The 19,589-nt window shown below is 37.6% G+C and overlaps 1 protein-coding gene across 17 annotated transcripts in view; it reads left to right on the top strand.

Moving 5' to 3' along the window:
* The window catches only part of BNC2 (basonuclin 2), a 427,090-nt gene that overhangs the window by 192,230 nt on the left and 215,271 nt on the right, over positions 1 to 19,589 (top strand). Inside the window, exon 1 of one of the 17 annotated variants that reach the window (XM_042964291.1) lies at positions 3,103 to 3,187. The exons of the other annotated variants lie outside the window; for them this stretch is intronic. The gene's annotated coding sequence lies outside the window, so the exon portion shown is untranslated. Of the gene's footprint in view, positions 1 to 3,102; positions 3,188 to 19,589 lie in introns of those variants that run through there. 17 annotated transcript variants of the gene reach the window in all.

The raw sequence follows: 19,589 nt of genomic DNA, 5'->3' as shown, positions 1-19,589 counted from the left end.
CCATTCAGATATTATTTTATTTATACGTTTTAGGATCTTTTGGAGAGCTGACTTAACTAGGTCCCCTTGCGAACAGATCACAAGATGATGACTTACATGACAGTACTTTGGGTAGAGTCCAGAGTAAGAATGAAGGATCAGAGGAAACCACAATGATGAATTATTAAAGTGATCAGTACTACTAATGGGTGCTCATTCCCACTGGGGCCTTTGGAGGCACCTCATGAATATGTCTCCCCGCAGAATAAAAGGGGAAAATGTTTACCCATTGACTCTCATTCTTGGTGGATCATTGTGGTCCTTTGAGCATTAAGTCCCTACACTTCCAATTTGTCAGGAAGCATGATGCATGTGAGGCAAACTCAGAGTCAGACGACACTTAGCTATAAATGGGGGAAGTGAGTTGATGTGGCTGGAATAAGAAGTGAGACAGGAAGGGTTTTTGGTGGTGCAGAGATGGAGCCCACTGTAGGGACAGACAGGTTGTTTTTTTATATGGATCTAAAAGCGTAAGAGTACTCCGCAGTATTTGCTGCCTCATTTGTTGTAGTGCTCTTCTCACATGGGTTCAGTTGTGTCTTTACCTTAACTTTGGTATTTGAAAGGATTGTTGGCATTTTCCTTAGTAATTTTAGCATACCACTTGGAATATTGGTCAGATCAGAGTGAACTGGAATGTGTAATGCATTTCCCTTTCATGGACACAGATCCACTGCTTTATCCACAGGAAGCACAAAACATTTAGAGGCATTATCTCAATTATATTCCATATCCTTGATTTTGGAATAGGGGAAAGTTGTTAACTGCTCAGCTACTGTTAATATTCTTCTAAAAAACACAGAGTTATTTAGCAGAATTCTGTCACAGGGTGATTTGGCTCTTTCACATCTTCAAAAATGAAGGCCCAAATCCTCACTGTGTTTTTCCAAATGGACCGAGGAACCCCAGTAGGTCTAGTTCATGCTTCTATTGAACCGAGACATCTGATACATGAGTGAAGATTTAGGGTAGACTGTAAGGAAAAACTAAAAAATAGTCCCCAGCAGGATTAAAACATTACGCATGTCTTCGCCAGTTATATGACAGAAGAATCTGTTTCAGAGACCAACTTTTAACAAAAGCAATTGAGTTACACAATTATTATATGTGCTCTTTTTATTGTAGTTATGTATTTTTACTGGAGTCATGGTCCCAAAATTATAAGGTTAACTACTATCATGACTCATGCAGAGGGTATGAAACATCAAAGTTTCCTACCATCCATTCAATCTGCAGTTCAAGTCTCCAGCACCTTTTGCTTTTTTTTATATTAAATATAATTTATTGTCAAATTGGTTTCCTTGCAACACCCAGTGCTCATCCCAACAGGTGCCCTCCTCAATGCCCATCACCCACAGTTTGTTCTCAGTATTTAAGAGTCTCTTATGGTTTGACTCCTTTCCTCTCTGTAACTTTTTTTCCCCCTTCCCCTCCCCCATGGACTTCTGTTAAGTTTCTCAGGATCCACATATGAGTGAAAACATATGATATCTGTCTTTCTCTGCCTGACTGATTTCACTTAGCATAATGCTCTCCATCCAGTTCCATTGCTTCTTAGAAGTAGATGAACTGATCTCAATTCTTTCTCTGTGGTATATGATTTCTTTCCTACCTGGGTATTTCTGTTTTTAAAGAAATATATACTGCTTATAGGAGTGATACTTTATGGGTGGCAGAGAAAAACGAGTTCTCTATTTGTACAGGTAGATAGAAGGGACACGATTGCACTGTATCTGACACACAGTAACTCCCTCAATAAATTATTATATTTTATAGAAGTAAAAAGGACAGAAAAAAACCCAGAAAGGCAGACTCTAATATGAATTTATAACTATTATAACATCCTCAGCCAATTGGGAATTGTTATCCAGTGAGACATTTTTCTGATTTGCTCTTTTGCTCCAGTTCAAAATGGCCATTACTGTTTCAATAAAGAATTCAGTTTACTCTGCTAGAACTTTCTCTTGGTCTCAGAGAGTTGAACAGTTAGGTGATTTGAGGTTAAGATATCTTAGCACCTTTAGGGCAAAATACAATCTTAAGGAGTGATAGAATATGCCGTCTAGAGGATAAGGAGTTTTAGGTTATAAGGAAAATTATTCCTTTTTTGGGCTCTTCAGGAACAATTTTCTATCTTGTGGTTGGTCACTTTCAACGTATGGCAATTGCTTTCCATTATAATCCCAAGCTTTAATCAATAGGTACCATATTATGCAACTTATAGTTACATTCTAACCAAAATATGTCAAATGTGGTTTCTGAGTGGCTGATTTACAGTAAGTCTTCCTCAGTCCCTAAAGTGGGTATAATAACTAATTTGAACTCCCACAGAATGAGGCATTTTTCTTCAGTGTTGGGGGGTGGGGTGGGAGTGGGTTGTAGAGATAGGAGGAGCAGTAAACCACTATTTCAACTTATTCACATACAGATTGATCCATTGTCATCTCCTTTGCATCTACATGGATTGTTGTGAATTATCTGCTCACCCTGGGAGAGACGTGCTCTGAATTCTAATAATTTGGAATCTGTGAATCTATTAAAACCATATTTGTAGCTCTAAAAAAAATTGATACTCACTGGGCAGTTTGCCCAACAAGAGAAAGTCAAAGAGATTATACACTTATCCTAAGTAACAGCAACCACCCTGCCAATTCTTCGTTTGAAAGAATACAGCAGACCCAAATTATACATCTAGGGGTAAGGGAAGACAAGAAAAGAACTCAATATATCAAAATCAGAAAGTAAATTCCACAATAATGGTTACAATAATGTTTCAAGATGTGATTTCAGCATAGGCCTAGTCATTGAACTAATCATAGCTTAGATGGGTTTAAAATTGTTTAAAGCATATCCTGAGGTTGTTAAATATGTTTACCTCTCTCACTTGAAATCCAAATATTCAGTCATATACCAGTAGACCCTGAGATTACATGGGTCAGACAGCGACCTCATTGTTTGACACACTGTGAGGCCCAGAGTGTCACAGTGACCTATTGTGATCAAAACATGGTCTTTTGATTTCCAAACCAAAGATTTTTCATCTGGTACCGAATTAACACATTTAGCTCTTCCAGTATGCTAGAATAGTGATGTAAAGATGCCTAAACTGGTGTTTCCAAGGGATCTCTGCTTTATGCAGTGGATTTAGGTAAGTTAACTTGTTAGAGTTGTACTGTGATTTTCCCAAGGGATAGATTTTGTCTTTTCACTGATAGAGTCTCAACTATTATTCCTGGCACTTACAGGATAGTACTGATAATTGCTTGATGAGTGAACGAATGTGATAAATACTGATCTTTAAGCCATGAAGTCACACAGGCCAGGCAAACCAAGAAATAATTCACATGGGATAAAGTTACAGTCAAGTTCTTGAATAGGTGGTGTTTTTCTCTGACAAAGAGAGTGGAGAATCAGCAAACAGCCGAAAAACACTCTCTTCGAGGGTAAGAACCAAGTTGTGTCCATCTTTGTGTACTCTGGTGTCTGGCACACAGTAAGTTCTAAAAAATACTCTGGCTTCCTCTCTGTATAAACTTGAAGTACACCTTTCTTTACTTTCGTATTAAGAATCTGGTAAATGTTTTGGTTTTAAAAGATTTCTTGTTTGATTATGTCTAAATGATACATGCTAGAGAAAGTGAAATGTTATCAAAAGAGTAAATCTCTCATTCGATTTAATTAAGTCAATAGGAAGTCGAAAGTCCTATTTGCTCAGATGATCCTTTCTTTTCGATAATTGAGAATTGACTTTCTTGGGCTGTTGGAGGTGACTACTTCAAATGACTACATTTGGCACTAAGTAGGGAGCCTTACTATTAATTTTCAATTAACTACGTTGTTGATTATCTTGTGCAGTAACAATACTTCAGTTGTTTGCACTGCCTATCTCAGTTGAGTAGAGCATGGAATCAGCAATAACCTGATTATGGATTCTATTCTTGTATGGGCTGGTTAGACTTGCAAAGGGAAAAATCCTTGAATAAACATAGTGCTCCAAATGTTGGTTAACTGTTGAATGAATTAATGTTATTATTACAAAGAGGACTTGGCTAAAGAAGGTAGGTCATCACATCTCATTACCATTCTTAGGTAAACAACCAGTGACAGTAATTTCATAACATTGTGTGTGTGTGTGTGTGTGTGTGTGTGTGTGTGAAATATATTTCTCTCTGATACTACTATTCACCACTTTAATGCAAATAGGAAACCTACAATGTTTATTGTTGGCTTAAACATTTTTCAGAGTAAAATACTGCCCTCATACTAGTTCATAAATACTTGAATTTGTATGTGAATTTTAAAACCCTATAAACTCAAGCAGAAAAAAATTATCCAAAGGAAAAACAAAAAAGTGAGTAAAGTGTCCATGTTGAATAATACTAATTACATTAAAATGAAATATATAGCACTTACTCAAAACATCAGAATTTTTTTAAAGGATATATCACTTCTAAAATATGTGTGAATGTAGGGGCGCCTGGGTGGCTCAGTCAGTTGAGCGACCGACTTCGGCTTAGGTCATGATCTCAGGGTTTGTGAGTTCGAGCCCCGCGTTGGGCTCTGTGCTGACAGCTTGGAGCCTGGAGCCTGCTTCTGATTCTGTGTCTCTCTCTCTGTGTCCTCCCCCACTCATGCTCTGTCTCTCTCTGTCTCAGAAATAAATAAACATTAAAAAAATTTAAAAAGATACGTGTGAATGTTGCTTTGAATAGATTAGTGTAGATTACATTTTATACGGTAGCAAAACAGATAAACTTGCTGTTTAGATATGGCGTCTGAACTGAGAAAACATATCACATCAGCTGCATGTGTGTTGAAGGGTTTAGATACAGAATCACCCAACAAGTCTTAGCATTGAAAGCTGACCTATGGTTTCTTGAAAGATGTTTTTACTTAACTGCCAAGATAGCTCAGATGTTGTTTACTGTGTTGTCAGTTGCTCTGTAGTATTCAGATAATTGAGAGTATTGGTCAGTAACCTTTTTGTGCCTGTGTTTTTAAGCTGTTGTTTGTTTCTTCTAATGAAGCATATTAAATATCTTTAATATGCTTGTCTATTTTATTGAAGTATTCATGCTATTGAGAAAAACAAAACATCTGTATAGGTATAGGGGAGAATATTTGCAATGGAGATGACAGAGATCAAGGGAATGTCAAAATTACCAGAGTGAAGAAAACAGAGAATTGAAGATGAGACCAAAAACAGAGAGAGAGAAAAGCCCTCTGGCAAAACATAGCTCTAGAGGAAAGTATGTAAGAAGGTAGAACTTCATAGAGAAATGTATTTTATGGGGGAAAAAATATACTAAAAGTCACATGACTTCCTATTTATTGAAAGAAAAATTCAGATTTTATGCAAGAAATAACTGAAAGGAGTTATTAATGAAGGAATTACTGAAATTACTGCTGTTTTATAAATACAGATAATCATTGAATTATTACAAAGAAAAGAACTAATAAACTGATACATTTTCAAGTAAAATGTTAGTTTCTTTATCATTTCTAATCCTGGAAGTCTTTATTATAAAAATGACTAAAAAACTAATTGTGGTAGTTTGTGTCTTTTTAATTAGTGATGATTTCCTAAGAAGAGTTAAACAGGTAGGAAGTATATGTTTACAGATTTTTTTTAAGCTGGTTATTTTTGTTATCAAATGTTTAATTATAAAGGAAAGAAAACTTGGACATGTCCACCTTCAACTTTTAAAAAGTTTAGAGGTCATAAAATTAGCAAAGTAGAGGATCTTTGGCCACTGTGCTTAGGAATACAAGTATGATCATATCATGAATGATCTTCATTTGATTTGCCCAGTTTTATGATGTTTGATAGCTTGGTTTAAGAATTAGTAAATTTTGTTCTTTTTAGAAAATCATTTGGCATTATTTGGCAATTTTCATATCTCCAAATTAGTCTTAGATATAAATTCTTGATGCTAGTCAAATATTAAACACACTTTTTTGTTTGGTAACACAGGATAGTTTCAACCACTAAAATAAGATGGTAAGGATTGCTCAACGTAAAAGAAGTTACAGGTCTATCTAGTATGGGATAGTTTCTAAGATTTCTAAGGCACCGCCCTGATTTATAAAGAATTCCTTGGATTCAGAACAAGCTAGGTATCTGCAACATTAGACATAATATTTCATGGGTATAAGTGAAACATGCCAGTGCACACATTTCATGTTGACATGTTTACAGAAAAAGTCACTGAATTATAATTATTAGGTGTAAGATTTGCACAGGCTTGTGTATTAGCCAGTTGCAGGATGACACAGCCATGTACATTTTGCTCAAGACTTAGCTCAGATGTTTCTTCTGTAAGAGTTCTCTCAACACCTTGTCCACCTGGTCTGTGTTTCTTGCTCATAGAGCTTTCTGTGTATCCCTCTATTCCTGTTCCTACTACACTGTGTTATAATTGCTTTCTTAGTTAAACTTACCCCACTTACCCCTTGATTTGTGGCCATGTCTCATTCATGTTGATGTCTCCACCACACAATACAGTGTCTAGTATATGTCTATCAGGTGCTGAGTAGGTGCTCAAGTGTATATATATTGAATGAATGGAAGGATGAAAGAACTAGGAAAAAATACTACGTGATGGCAATATCACCTTATATTTGTAGAGCATTTTTCATTATTTTCACCGCCACTTAAACAAGTAGGCATGGGGCCATGCTGTTTAATTTATAGATGAAGAAAAGGCAGATGATTTGACCAGACCCAACAGGTGGTGTCACACCCAGTCCCCAGCTACCTACTTTGGGTTGATTGTTCATTCTGTGTTGCTGATTCTTTATCATAATAACACAGTTAATGTTAATGGGGCTGATTGAGGCCAGGTTTAAAGCTGAGAGTTTACCCCTAGAGCAAAACAGTAGTATATTCAGCCAAAGAAACAGCCAGCTTCCTCTTACTTGCCCCCCTATTTTTCTAAATGCTGTTACTACCCCTGCTATTACTTTTCTGTCATTTTTGTGAATCTCATTGATGTGAGCACTTAGATACCATGCCCAACACCAGACCAGACTGGGATAAGGCAATTTCCAGAAATGTTTCCCAAATAGAATTTCTGAATGTGCTGTTGTTTACTACAAAGTCCAGGTCTCTGTGGTGCCCCGAATCAGTCCCAGGCTAAAGGGAAGAGGCCCTAGGCAGAAACTTGGTGTCACTGCCTGACTCAAGATCACCATTTAATGTAGTTAGAGTGGGATGTTATTAGACACCAAAGTTTTGGCCCTGTGAAGTTATGGTTAACAGAGCTGGTAAGAATTATGGGCATTCTGGCAAAAGGCAGCCAGTGGAGTAGAAATAGTATGCTAATGTGCAACAATACCAGCAAGTAGCAGGCGAGGACTGGATTGGGACGGTAGGCATCCTTGGGGCCGTGGAGGTATAGGAGCTCGGTGACATGGAGCACTGCCTGTTGAGTCCAGTGTTTGAAATGAAATGAGCACTGCCTTCATAAGTCTAGAGTTGGTCCTTTTCTTGTTATAGTATTTCCCTTTTCATCGAGAAACCAGGATGAAGGCCTTATCAGAGAAGTGGGATAGAGGGAATTGAGGACTATTAGAGGGTTCAATTTGTATGGCAGATCTCTAATAAGAATGGCTACCTACTTCAGTTAGATCTTTCCTTGCATGGGGATTACCTCCTCCCTTGTTTTGGACCATACACTTAATATTGCAGAACTTTATAACTAGTCTCTAGACAAGTTCCTATATGTTTAATGGTACATTTACTCAAACAGGAAATTGCTTATTAAGGCAAAGATTTTTGGAAAATCTGCTTTCATGAGTCCCCTTTCATATTTTCTTCTCACTAAGTAAGTAATATTCACACCTCACACTTTAATTTAAAATTTTATTCAGTGTATTAGATATCCCAGCAGGGATTTGCGATTTTTTTGTGTGATTTTTTTTTTTTTGCCCCTGTATGATATGTGATTTTTTCCCTGTATGATGTCAGAGTAGAGAGGTAGAACCTGAGTGTAGGTACAGAAAGACACAATTTTAGAGCAAATGTTCTAAGAACTTGAATAAAAATATCAGGATTATCTGATATCAGATATTGTCTGGTTCAGCCCCTTCTTGTTATAGTGTGGTTCAGAGTCACATAGCTAGAGTAAATAACCCATTTGGTAAATGAGACTGAACCTGTGTATATGTTCATTCAAAATATAGTGGGTTGCCTGCAAATCACTGGAATTGTCGGGGTGGTGGTGGTGGTGGAAGTTATTAAGATGTTGTCAGTGGAATCACCACATTTTAGAATGAAACCACTTAAATGATGAGACAGGATGTAACCAGAATAGTCTATGACCTCCTTGAGGACAGACTGGAAGATTTCCCCTTTATATCCTTCCTGTTTAGGGTACTGACTGGGAGTAATAAAGACTTACAAGTATTTTTTAAATGATTGAATAAAAACCATTGATTCGGTAGCCTTATTTAAGAATGGTATTTCTAGAGGAGAAGCTAGTGGAAAGTTCCCCCTATTTTGCCATCAAATGTTCATTGCTTTTTCTGTTTTAAAGTTGGTTAATTTTCATTTCTTGTGATGCGTTAAAATCTGGCCAGTTTTCTCTGGCTGTTCTCCATTGTGATCAGTGTTTCTCGTCTAGCATTTAAAGAAAATATTGGAGATGTGGTCTGATTAGTGAGTAACAGACTGGGATTTTGTCCTGTTCTATGCTTTGTAGATTTGTTGTGTTTACTTTTTTGAGCCATATGTTCTAAAATGTTTTAAATATGTAGCATCGTAACAGCTACCATTTAGAGGACCAGAATATCTATTTCAAGTACACAAAATAAACTCCTGAACTAATATGTCACTGTTTCCCCCTCTCCCCCAAAGGAGAAATGTTAGGAGTTTAATGGGTTGAATAGAAATTTCCTTTTGAATGGTTAACTAAATTGCTATCACCTTGTAAGCCCCTAAATCCCAATCTGTTTTTCTAAGGAAACATATTTGCAGCTGTTTCAAATAACTGGTGGTTTGAAGATGATTGTTAGTGTGGTTTTCTACACACCCAGAACTTAGGCCCAGCTCTGTTCCTTGTCTTTGAAGCTAAGGAGTTGAGTTAAATAAATTCAGATTAGTTTTATTCATTAAATATTTTGGTTTTTAAAAAAATCCTCTATTAATATTTAATTCTGTAGTAGTCATTTACAAGATAATTTTTATTCTTTTGTGAATTTATATAGACATGTGAAACATTTTGAGAAGTTAATTTTATTATTATTTTTTTTTAATTCAGGGATTTCCGTTACAACCAATCACTTATATATATCTAGTCTTTAAAGATAGGTAAGAAAATCAGGTGAGTAGAAGTTTACAGCTGCCTTAGTAGGAGTCTCCAAGGTAGTAGTTCTGTATGGCAGTTGTGACTTAGGGATGTCCTGGGTGGGGAGGAAATGATCACATTGAACTGTTAATGGCTTCTGAAATGATGAGGCACAGGGCTCTAGAGTCTTCTGTAATGTGGACCCACACTTGATTTTCACCTCTGGGGAGCTAACATAGAGCTATATAATTTACTAATCACTTTCCCATGCACTACTGAAGTTGGTCTCCAAATAAACTATTTGAGATTTAGGCAGAGTAGGTGGTACCCACTGTTTTATAAATGAGGAAACTAGTTTAGAGAGGTTATGTGCTTTACCCAAGTAAGCTCACAAAGCTAGCAAGGACTAACTTTAGTAGGACTAAAACCCAGGGTTTCTCAGTTTAACATTGAGCATATTATCCATTCGCTCATGCTCCTGTGACACAGGACTCATCATCTTTTTCCTTCTCTCTAGGAATGGAAAAGGGAAGTCCTAGGTTGTAATCTCAGTTTTAGCATGTGGCCCTGGGAAGATTACTTGTTTTAAGCCTCAGTTTATCTTTAAAGTGGGATCACTGGTATTTGCATTTTATTGTATTCAGGATTAAATGAAATCATGCATCACTTTGGCACCTCCTGTGGGCACTCAGATTTTTTTTTAACTTTTTTTCTCTCCACCTTCCCTTTTTTTTTTTTGTCCAAAGAAAATTGGCTTTATTTGTGTGGGCAGATTACAGCCTATTTTAATGGGTACCTTAAGCAGCTCTTGTTCTGCTAAGTTGTGGGAAGTATGCACATAAACAACAAACTAATAAAAGTGCTGTGTAGTACAGTCTTCCTATGTATTAAGAATCAGGAGGAGTACAGAAAAGGAAATAATAATGTCTTCCTCTGGAATAAGGTTAGAAAAGGAGGTGCTATTTTGAGCTGGTCCTTGATGGTTTTAGAAGCTGTGGAGTTTCCAGAAGGTGAAAGTCATCAAAGGCATGGGTAACATTATGAGCAGACTGCTAAGTATATACTATTTTTGGGGAACAGCTAAGCAAGGGGTCCCAGATGTGGGTGAAACTTCCTGGGAGAAAAGATGACAACAGATTTATAAAGTGATCTACAGGGGATAATTTGGCTGTATTCATTTAACATATTAATTGAGCATATACTTCTGTTTAAGACACTGATTTGGTTGTCGATTATACTGTGGTGAATGTGACAAAGTCCTTTCCTCCTAGAGATTATATTTCAGTGGAGAAGACAACTAATACTAATAAGCAGAATAGATACGGTGTATGTTAAGGGCTATGAAGAAAAACAGAGCAAGGGGATGAGGAGTTATGGTAGGGAGGGTCCTACTATTTTAAGGACCTGCCATGGAGTGATCAGTAAAGGCAGCTTTGAAGAGATGACATTTTTGCAGAGGCCTGAGTAAAATTAGAGAGTGAGTCCTGCACAGATCTAGAGGAAGAACATTTTAGCAGAGGGAAAGAAGTCATAAGGCCCTGATGTAAGAACAGACTTGGTGATCTTGAGAAGCTATGCCATTGTCAGTAAACTTCATCTTAAAGGATCCTGAATATTCAGAAGACCATGATGAAAAGGATAGCCTTTCTACATGGAAACACAATGGCATCTGACTGTAATACTGCCCAGGGCCCTCTGCATTATGTGTGTGTATGCAGATGCATGCTTACCTGTGTCCCCTTTTCTATCTATCTGCCAGTTACCCATCTACCCGTCCAGTTACCCATTCATGTATCCATTCACCCAGTATTTGCTGAGTACCTTCTATGATGCAGGCACCATTCTAGGCCCTGGCTCTCAACAGAACCCATGCTTAAGTTTAATCACATTCCAAAAGGCAGACCATTGTAGAAAAACTTATGTGTTGGCCATACCTATTTTTCTGAACCTAGTTGATAATTTTAAGATAATGTAAACTGTCATCTTATCTTCTGCCAGGTCAGTGAGTCATATGTATTTCTGCTGTTGGTAACATCCTACAAGGGTGTAAAGAGTTGAAAAAAGGGGCAAAAAAAGAGTACTCACCACATGTGGGTAAAGAAAACACTGGTACTGGATATTTGATAGTTGGATTGTCCGTTCTGGCCTACTTAGTGAATCATCTGTGTGGCAAAATGCAGCCTTTCCCTAAGAGACCAAGTTGTTTATTGATGCTGGGGAGGAAAAGGGTTGGGCACATACTTGCAAGACCTATGATCTTTCCCAGAATTTGGAAGGATAAGGGAATTGCTAAGAATTTGACATTGGAACTGTTCCCTCTAATTGTGGCTTTGGCCATTTGAAGGAAAAAAAAGGTTAAGGAATCCAGAAGGTGATATGCAGAACAATATGAAAGCTATTCACGGTAAAAACAAGCATTTAGCCAAGCATTTGGCTACATTAATGTGTGTTTTAGTTTGAGGCAAACTGAGGTGGCCTTGTTTCACAGTGGCATTTAGGAAAATTAACTAACATGTATCAGCTACTCAAAAGTTTTGTTTTCTTTCCTCTTTTTTATTCTCCCTACCACGCTTTTATACTAGTTTGTTTTTCTTTCCATGCTTTGAAATTATTGCAAAAAGAATGGCACTCAAAATTTTTGTTAATTATAGATAGTTTAACAGTGCACATTTCCACTCATTTGGTAGATACTTCTAAATTGGAGAATTTCTAATTTGCCAGACGGTTGGCATTTTAATACAGAGATGCTCACCTTCCTCTCAAATTAGTGCCTCCTTTCACCTGGGGGTGATTTGGATGCCATGCCTCTCTTGTCCCAGGGATCATGGTCTATTACTATTTTTTAATGTTTAATTATTTTTGAGAGAGAGACAGACAGAGCGCAAGTAGGGGAGGGGCATAGAGAGAGGGAGACACAGACTCTGAACAGTCTCCGGGCTCTCAGCTATCGGCATAGAGCCCGACGTGGGACTCTAACTCTTGAACCATGAGATCATGGGCTGAGCTGAAGTTGGATGCTCAACTGACTGAGCCACCCAGGTGTTCTAGATGGTCTATTATTGAGACTCTATTTTTCCTATGTATTGAGTTAATTTTAATTATTTTTAAAATAAATTTTCATGTGTATCAAGCATGTTAATTTTAGAGACTAAGAGATCAGAAGAAGCAAAACCATGATCATCTATAACCCCAGCCACCCTACGATATACATACCCACATATCCAGTGTAGCACTTCAAATGAAGCTTTTGGTGATTATGTTTACAGTATGACATATAATAAATACATTGATCTATGTTTATGTATTTCTGTGTATATAATATCATGAACATCCTTCTATCATCATTAGGGACTGTACGTTATTCCATCATGTAGATTAAATGATTGTCCTTTAGCTTATTTCCAGTTCTTTCCTATTACCTATGTAAGAGCAGCCTCTCTGTTGTGCAGGCTCATTCCCATCAGACTATAGATAGCCAGGTCACACCTCTCTTCCTATCTGGCAGGCTGTTTTCTGACCTTCCATTCAGAACTCAGCATGTTTCCTATCTTCGTCTCCTACAGCCTAGCTTCTTACCCACAACAGCAGCTCTGGACTTGACCTTTCATCTCATACCCCTTGTAGGAGCTTTTTGTTGTTTTTTATTTCATTGTGGTATTTGCTTCTTATCACTTTTGCTCCTCCTTGAAGTCTTTTGGGTTTTCTGGCTCTCCATTCTTACAGTTCTGTCCTTACTTTTCTAATTCCTTGTTTCCTAGTTCATCATTTTGTGTTCTTTTAAATACAATTTTTTTCCTGGTTTTCTTCTACACACTTTAGGCAGTGGCCCTCATTCCCTTTTTATATTTTTACTGACCTGCTGATAACTACCCAACTCTTTCTTCATCCAAGACTTCTCTGTAGGGCTCCATGTTTGTAACTTCAGCTACTGTGGATGCTCTACTCAGCCAGTCAGAGCCTAAATTTTTCAGGATCTCTTCAGCCAGCCTCTGCTGTAGGTTAAATGGCATCACCACCTGTCTAAATCCTACCCAGGTGGGAAATGGGAAAGTCCTCCTAGATTCTTCCCTTTCCCTAGTTCCCTCCCCAAATCCAAAAGGCAACTAACTCTTCTGTTTACCTCCTCTTTTCTCTGCAGTCCCAGTGCCTCTGATCTTATAAAGACGCACATTATTTCTTCATTTCCATCTTAATGTTTAAATTTCTCTGGGCTGTCCTTCCTACTGTGACTAGAGTATTCTAACTTGCAGATCTGACCCTCGTTGCTTCCCTACTTCCCGAGTCCCAAATCCTGTCCTTCCCTCTATTCACCTGTCTGCTATTGTTAGGAATGAGTTGAGTTCTCCATTCCTCCACTGTGTTCTTTGTTCTTCAGGCACTTAGGTACTGTCTTCCTCTGTGCTCCCTGAACACCCCACACCAGGATTTCTCAACCTTGGATCTGTTGACATTTCTGTTTGACTGATTATTTGCTATGGGGTGCCATGTTGTACATTGTACAATATTTAGCAGCATCTTTGACCTCTACCCATTAGATAATACATTCTCCTCTGTCCCCAACCCCAGTGATATAACCCAAAATGTCTGTAGACATTGCCAAGTGTTTCCTGAGCAGCAAAACCTCCCTTGGTTAAGAACACTACCCTTTTATGTATGTTTTCTGAAGCACTTACAATAACGTCTTGTGTTTATGTCCTTACATGTTTATCTTCTGTCCTGTTAGAGGTCAGAACCAGTGCACCTCTGCATCGTGAGCAGTGTTAAGACCGAGTGGCCCTTAGTCAGCATTTTCTGTGTGAGTATATGCCAGGATGGACCCCTCATTACTGTTCTCAGAAAAATGAGAAAGGACAGTCAGCAATGTTGAGAATTTTGCCATTCTGCAAGAGATATATGTAGATAGTTTAATTTGATAATTTATGGTGTTTTGCTTTGTGATAAGTGGATTCTAGGTATTATTCTATGGGTACATGAAGAAGTTGTACAATATCTTTTGCCAGAGTTCTTTTAACAAGAGATCAGTTTTTTTTTAAAGGCTGATTCATTCATTTCATTAATTTGTCAATCATGTCAATCACCTGTTTTATGCCAGGGAATATGTTTATTCCTGGATGAAACAGTTCTAGGGTTCTTGAAGCTTTCCAGGTAGATACTCAAGGAATAATTTTAATATAGTGAGATAAAAACAAGTCACGACATCAAGGATTTCCAAGATAGTGAGGTGAGACTGACCCTCCAGGCAGAGGGGTCGTGTGGATGTGTGGTGGGTAAAGGGGACATTTATGTGATATTCCAAGGAATCTTAATAATGTTGATGCTTTGTAGAATTTACAATAAGCAATCCTTCCCCTGCCTTTTTTTTTTTTTTGCTTTTATTGGTCCTGTGATAAACATTTTATATTTCCTTTATGCTGTGTTTTAATGATTTTCCCTCCCCCATTCTTCCCTTCTTTACCTGAATTTCTGTAGTATGAAGCATAATGTGGCAAGTATTCTGATCTCATGGCCTACTCTGTCTGCAGAGGTGTGTGTGAGTGAGACCCCTTTTAATCATTCGTATAATGATTGGTGGCTCCCTGTTGTTAAACCACAGTTATTGATCCATCATCGCTGAAGTACATGGCTGAAGGAACTGGTGCTGTCAGGCATTGATTGACTAGGAAGGAAGTGTAGAGCTATTCTAACTCACTTTTATTTTCATCAGCAACAGTTACAGTAGAAGCTTGTGCAAGACCTCCATGATGGAACATCACTTTTCCTGCATTAAGAGGTGTCTGACGTGACTGAAATTGCCAGGATAACTCACATGGCTGCATTTAAAATACTTAGAACAGAAGAAACTGTCCAAAACCTTCTGATCTGACTTGGCTAATGGTTCAGACTCTGGAAAATAAATTTGGGAGGTGGGGGATGTGTGAGAAAGAACAGAAGTAGTATAAAATTATTCCTAAGCAAATTGAAGAATGTATAATACATGTGAACATTTTATTGAAGAGTTATTTCTACACAAACTGCAGTCGGACAAAACAAGCATGTTTTTGTATAAGTGAAATTGTTTAATGGCTCTTCAAATAATCAACTTCAATCCATAATTAATAGCTGTCTCTTGGTACAGTTTTTATATTTTGGGCAGTTTCAGGAGGATTTGGGGCCTCTGCACAAATATTTTAGACAAGGATACGATTGGAATATACTGTACGTATTGAAGGTGCCTCTCGCATTTAGTTCAACTTAACATATATTTTAAAATCTGAGATGACAATTATTTATTTTAATGAATGCTTTAACAATGTTCCTGTTATGCCTCTAATTCTGATTAGAGCAAGGAACAAGAAAAACAAAATAAATGATGGGTTTGGGGTGGCAGAGGAAGGAGTAGAGGGATATATTAAAAGAGTGAAACCAAAAAAGAGAGGACAAAAGCTACCATTTCTAGTGACATGTTATCCCTGCCTCAGAGCCTGTGCGTTTGTCCCTCTCTCTGAATATTTTAGTTTTGTTATAATTACAGTATCTTGCCTGCACTTTGTCCCTCTGATCCTTTGTTAAAGCCTGGATCACTCTGTGCAGACTGCGCTTGTAGGTGTGATTTATTGAGTGACAAGTAGCTGTAGGGTAGAACCCCCGCCTCTGTACCTGACTAAAGTATTAGACATCACAGAGCTGGGGCATGCAGGAGGGGGCCTGGGAAGGGGGTGGGGGAGGTGAAAAGCAAAGAGCAGCAGTAACACAGCAGCTCCTGGATACAGATCAGACAAGAGGTTCTGCCACAAATCACCTAGAAACATGTCAGACGCTGCATGTTTGTTGTTTTACACTGAGGGCACAGCCGTAGTCCAAAAGTATTGATTCTTTTCTTTGTACAGAGACAGAGACTGTCAGCCCTAGCTGGCTGACCTTGGTATGGCTCAGACAACTATTCCCCACCCTGCCGACCAGATGAACCCCACAGGAAAAGCCTAGGCTAGATATGCCAATGTCCACTTCACAGGCACAGAGAGAAACCCATGCCTGCTGAAACAGCTCCTTCTGTTTCCCAAACAGCTCCCCTCCCCTCCCGCCTGGGCCCCCCCGAGTGCTCCTTGTGACAGAAAAATTGGAGGCAGGATTCTTGGAGTGTGCGAGTGTGTGTGTGTGTGTGGTGTATTTGTGTCAAAATGCTCAAAAGAACCCCATTTTATTTAACTGTGAAATAACCTGAAGGATGTCTGGCCGGCGATATGTATGTGTGTGCGTTTTGTGTTTGAGGACGCAAGAGGAGATAGTTTATTTTCTGTTTGTACGTATCAAAGGAGAAATCTCTGTGTGTGGGCACTTAAATATGTTTTGAGTTTTGGGGGGGTTGGGGTGAGTTTTCTGCTCTTTCTCTGTTCTAAAAGCTTTGGAGACAGGTGAGATATGAGAAAAAGAAATCACCTCTCACTCTTAATTGACCTGTGATTATTTTCAAAGTTGTTTAATAGTAAAACTACGTAGATCCAATTACTGTATGAACCCACAATTTTCTTTCTAGGCTTAAGCTTTAGAGTTGTCCTTACTTTTGCAGCATTTAAAACATTTGATTTATTTTGAAAATCATGTAACTTTTAGCTGCAAAAATTTGTTTGTAATTTAGAGTTCATATTTGTTTTAGCTGAATATAAACACAGATGTATAGCCATCAACATTTGAAATAAAGAGTTTAAAACTTGAACCTGTGAACCCTTAAGAAGAAGGGATCACAAAGGGCCTTTCAGCAACCACAGCTGATCGTTTGCTGGGCTGGGCCAGTAACTCCCGTGCTCCAGGAAGGCTTGCCTCCAGTGACATGGAAGGTGTTTCCAGTGACTTCTTCCCAAAGCTGAGTGTTTTATTTTGACTAACAGTAACGGGGAGGATGCCTTTCACTTCTAGGAATGTTGTTGCATGCACGATCCCTGTCCATAAGATTGAGCATCCCACAAGGAAAATTCAAGTAGCTTTCCAGTTTTGCCAAACAAGAATATGAGGCACACTGATGGAAAAGAAAAGTGGTGATGTCATGTGCACTTCGGGATATTTAAAAAAAAAAATCTCTTTTAAAAATAAGGTTTCTCTTTTCCAGATAAAGTAATGCAAACAGGTTCAGTGTGTGATAAGATACAAAATCTGTATAACTCACCTTAAATTTTATTAAAATGAGTTTTTTTAAAGTTGACCATTGAAGATAAAAATAGCAAGTATGTGTAAGGCATCTTAAACTCATTACTCACTTGTATTAGAAACCCTTTTATTTTCTATGTCATATTATTGATATTCATACTATTTGTTTAAATGACTATTTGGCAGCTTAAAAGAACACTCAGTGATTTAAAAAAAATTATTTGTTTTATAGTGAATTTATTTCTTGATCTTAAAGTGAGATCTTTTTTGAGGCATTGGGATTCTCCGGACTCCTAACTCCAGACTCCAGGGAAAAATTTTCTAATATGCCTTTCTCTGAAAACAGTATGAGACCTAACTAAATATTTTAATATCTCATGTTGATTCTAAATAGTTCTCCGTTCTTTTTTCTGGGTCTTTCTCATACAAAACAGCCTTACATTTTAAGGTTAAGAACAACTGAGCAACTCTGCTTTTGGGTACTGAAATACAACAGCAAATTATTTAGGATATATCAGTGTCTTGACAAATGAGTAGTCTAGTCATAAAATGGAAGATGACGAGTGACTAAGCTATCTAAGAAATACCATGTAAGAAAAATAATGCAGAGAACATACGAAGAATTGTTTAAGATCTGAACACTATTTTTTTTAACATTCTACTTTTCTTTTAATATATACATGCTAATCATCTGTCTTTCTCTTTTCCTGTATATGTTATATCCACTTGATTTACTACTGAAATTATATTGCTTTTGAAAGTGTCAGTTGAGTTATCCCTTGCCTTGTTAGTATCATGTTTGATTTCTTGGACAGAGACATAAATCACTATCTAATATGCAGGTCTTTTGAAGACGCACCCAAGGTTTATTGCCAGTAACAGACTAGTGGCCTTATGTGGACTTTCCATGAATAAAACAGATTGATGAGCCATTTTATAGCATCGCAAGCTGTATTATAAATACATCACCCTTTTCAGTAATTTAACGTGAGGAACAGCCTAATGAGCTCCCAGCCATGATCAGCCAGAGAGCTGGGAGTTCTGTTTAGCTTCTAGGACAAGTGACTGGTGGAGGATAAGAAACCCAAACCCTGTAATGTTTTCCTCAGTTCAGTGACAAAACCTTTGCAATATGAATCATTTGAAACAACAGTAAAGTCAAGTTGCATTTAGAATTGGTCAGAGTAATAAAAAGTGAAATGTATGTACGTCTGATTTTGCTTATAACTGGAAATGTAAGACAATTGGCTTTTTTGGGTTATTTGTTTTTCTTCTTTCACTGATTGAAGTCGTAAGCAAAATTGGGTCAGCAAATTATCATTTTGGAAACATGATCTAACATCTACCTAACAACTTGGAAGAGAAACAGATAGACATGGTTACAATGTCATGAAGTTCTCTTTTGAAAGTATAGCTTAAGATGACTATTGATTCTGTGATTCTGTATTCCAGCCTTGTGTTTCGCACAGCCTACAACACTTTGACTTTCATATCTAAATAACCTTTATAATACCCCTGTAGAGTAGGATGAGTGGGTGGTATCTGAGGGTAAACAATTATTATTTTCCTCTTTCTGGTGAAGAAACAGAGGCATAGAAAGATGGGTATTTCCAAAGAGTTATCTGAATAGAAAGGAAAACAAAATAAATGAATTATTAAAGTAAATGAATTATTAAAAACAAAAAATAAATGAATTATTAGGGGTGTCTGGGTGGCTCAGTCGATTAAGCATCCGACTTCAGCTCAGGTCATGATCTCAGTTTGTGGGTTCCAGTCCTGCATCGGGCTCTGTGCTGACAGCTCAGCCTGGAGTCTGCTTAAGATTATGTGTCTCCCTCTGTCTCTCTGCCCTGCCCATTCACACTCTATGTCTCTTTCTCTCTCTCTCAAAAATAAACAAACATTAAAATTTTTTTTAAGTATATTGTTTTTAAATACAATGGATGCCAACATTTAGAGGACTTACACAAATACCACTTTGTGGACTTCAAATTTTCTTAACAGCTTAGAAGAGAGACCATACCCAGTACTACTAAAGGCACAGTTTTGTGAATGAATTTTTGCTACTTGGAGGCTGCAGTGTATTTTGAACTGGAAGGTTCTAGAGGATAGTTCACTTTTCTGAATGTAGTTGATTATATT

The sequence above is a fragment of the Panthera tigris genome, chromosome D4 (genome assembly GCF_018350195.1).
Source record: "Panthera tigris isolate Pti1 chromosome D4, P.tigris_Pti1_mat1.1, whole genome shotgun sequence".
NCBI lineage: Eukaryota > Metazoa > Chordata > Mammalia > Carnivora > Felidae > Panthera > Panthera tigris.
This window is presented reverse-complemented; position numbering and strand designations above follow the sequence as displayed.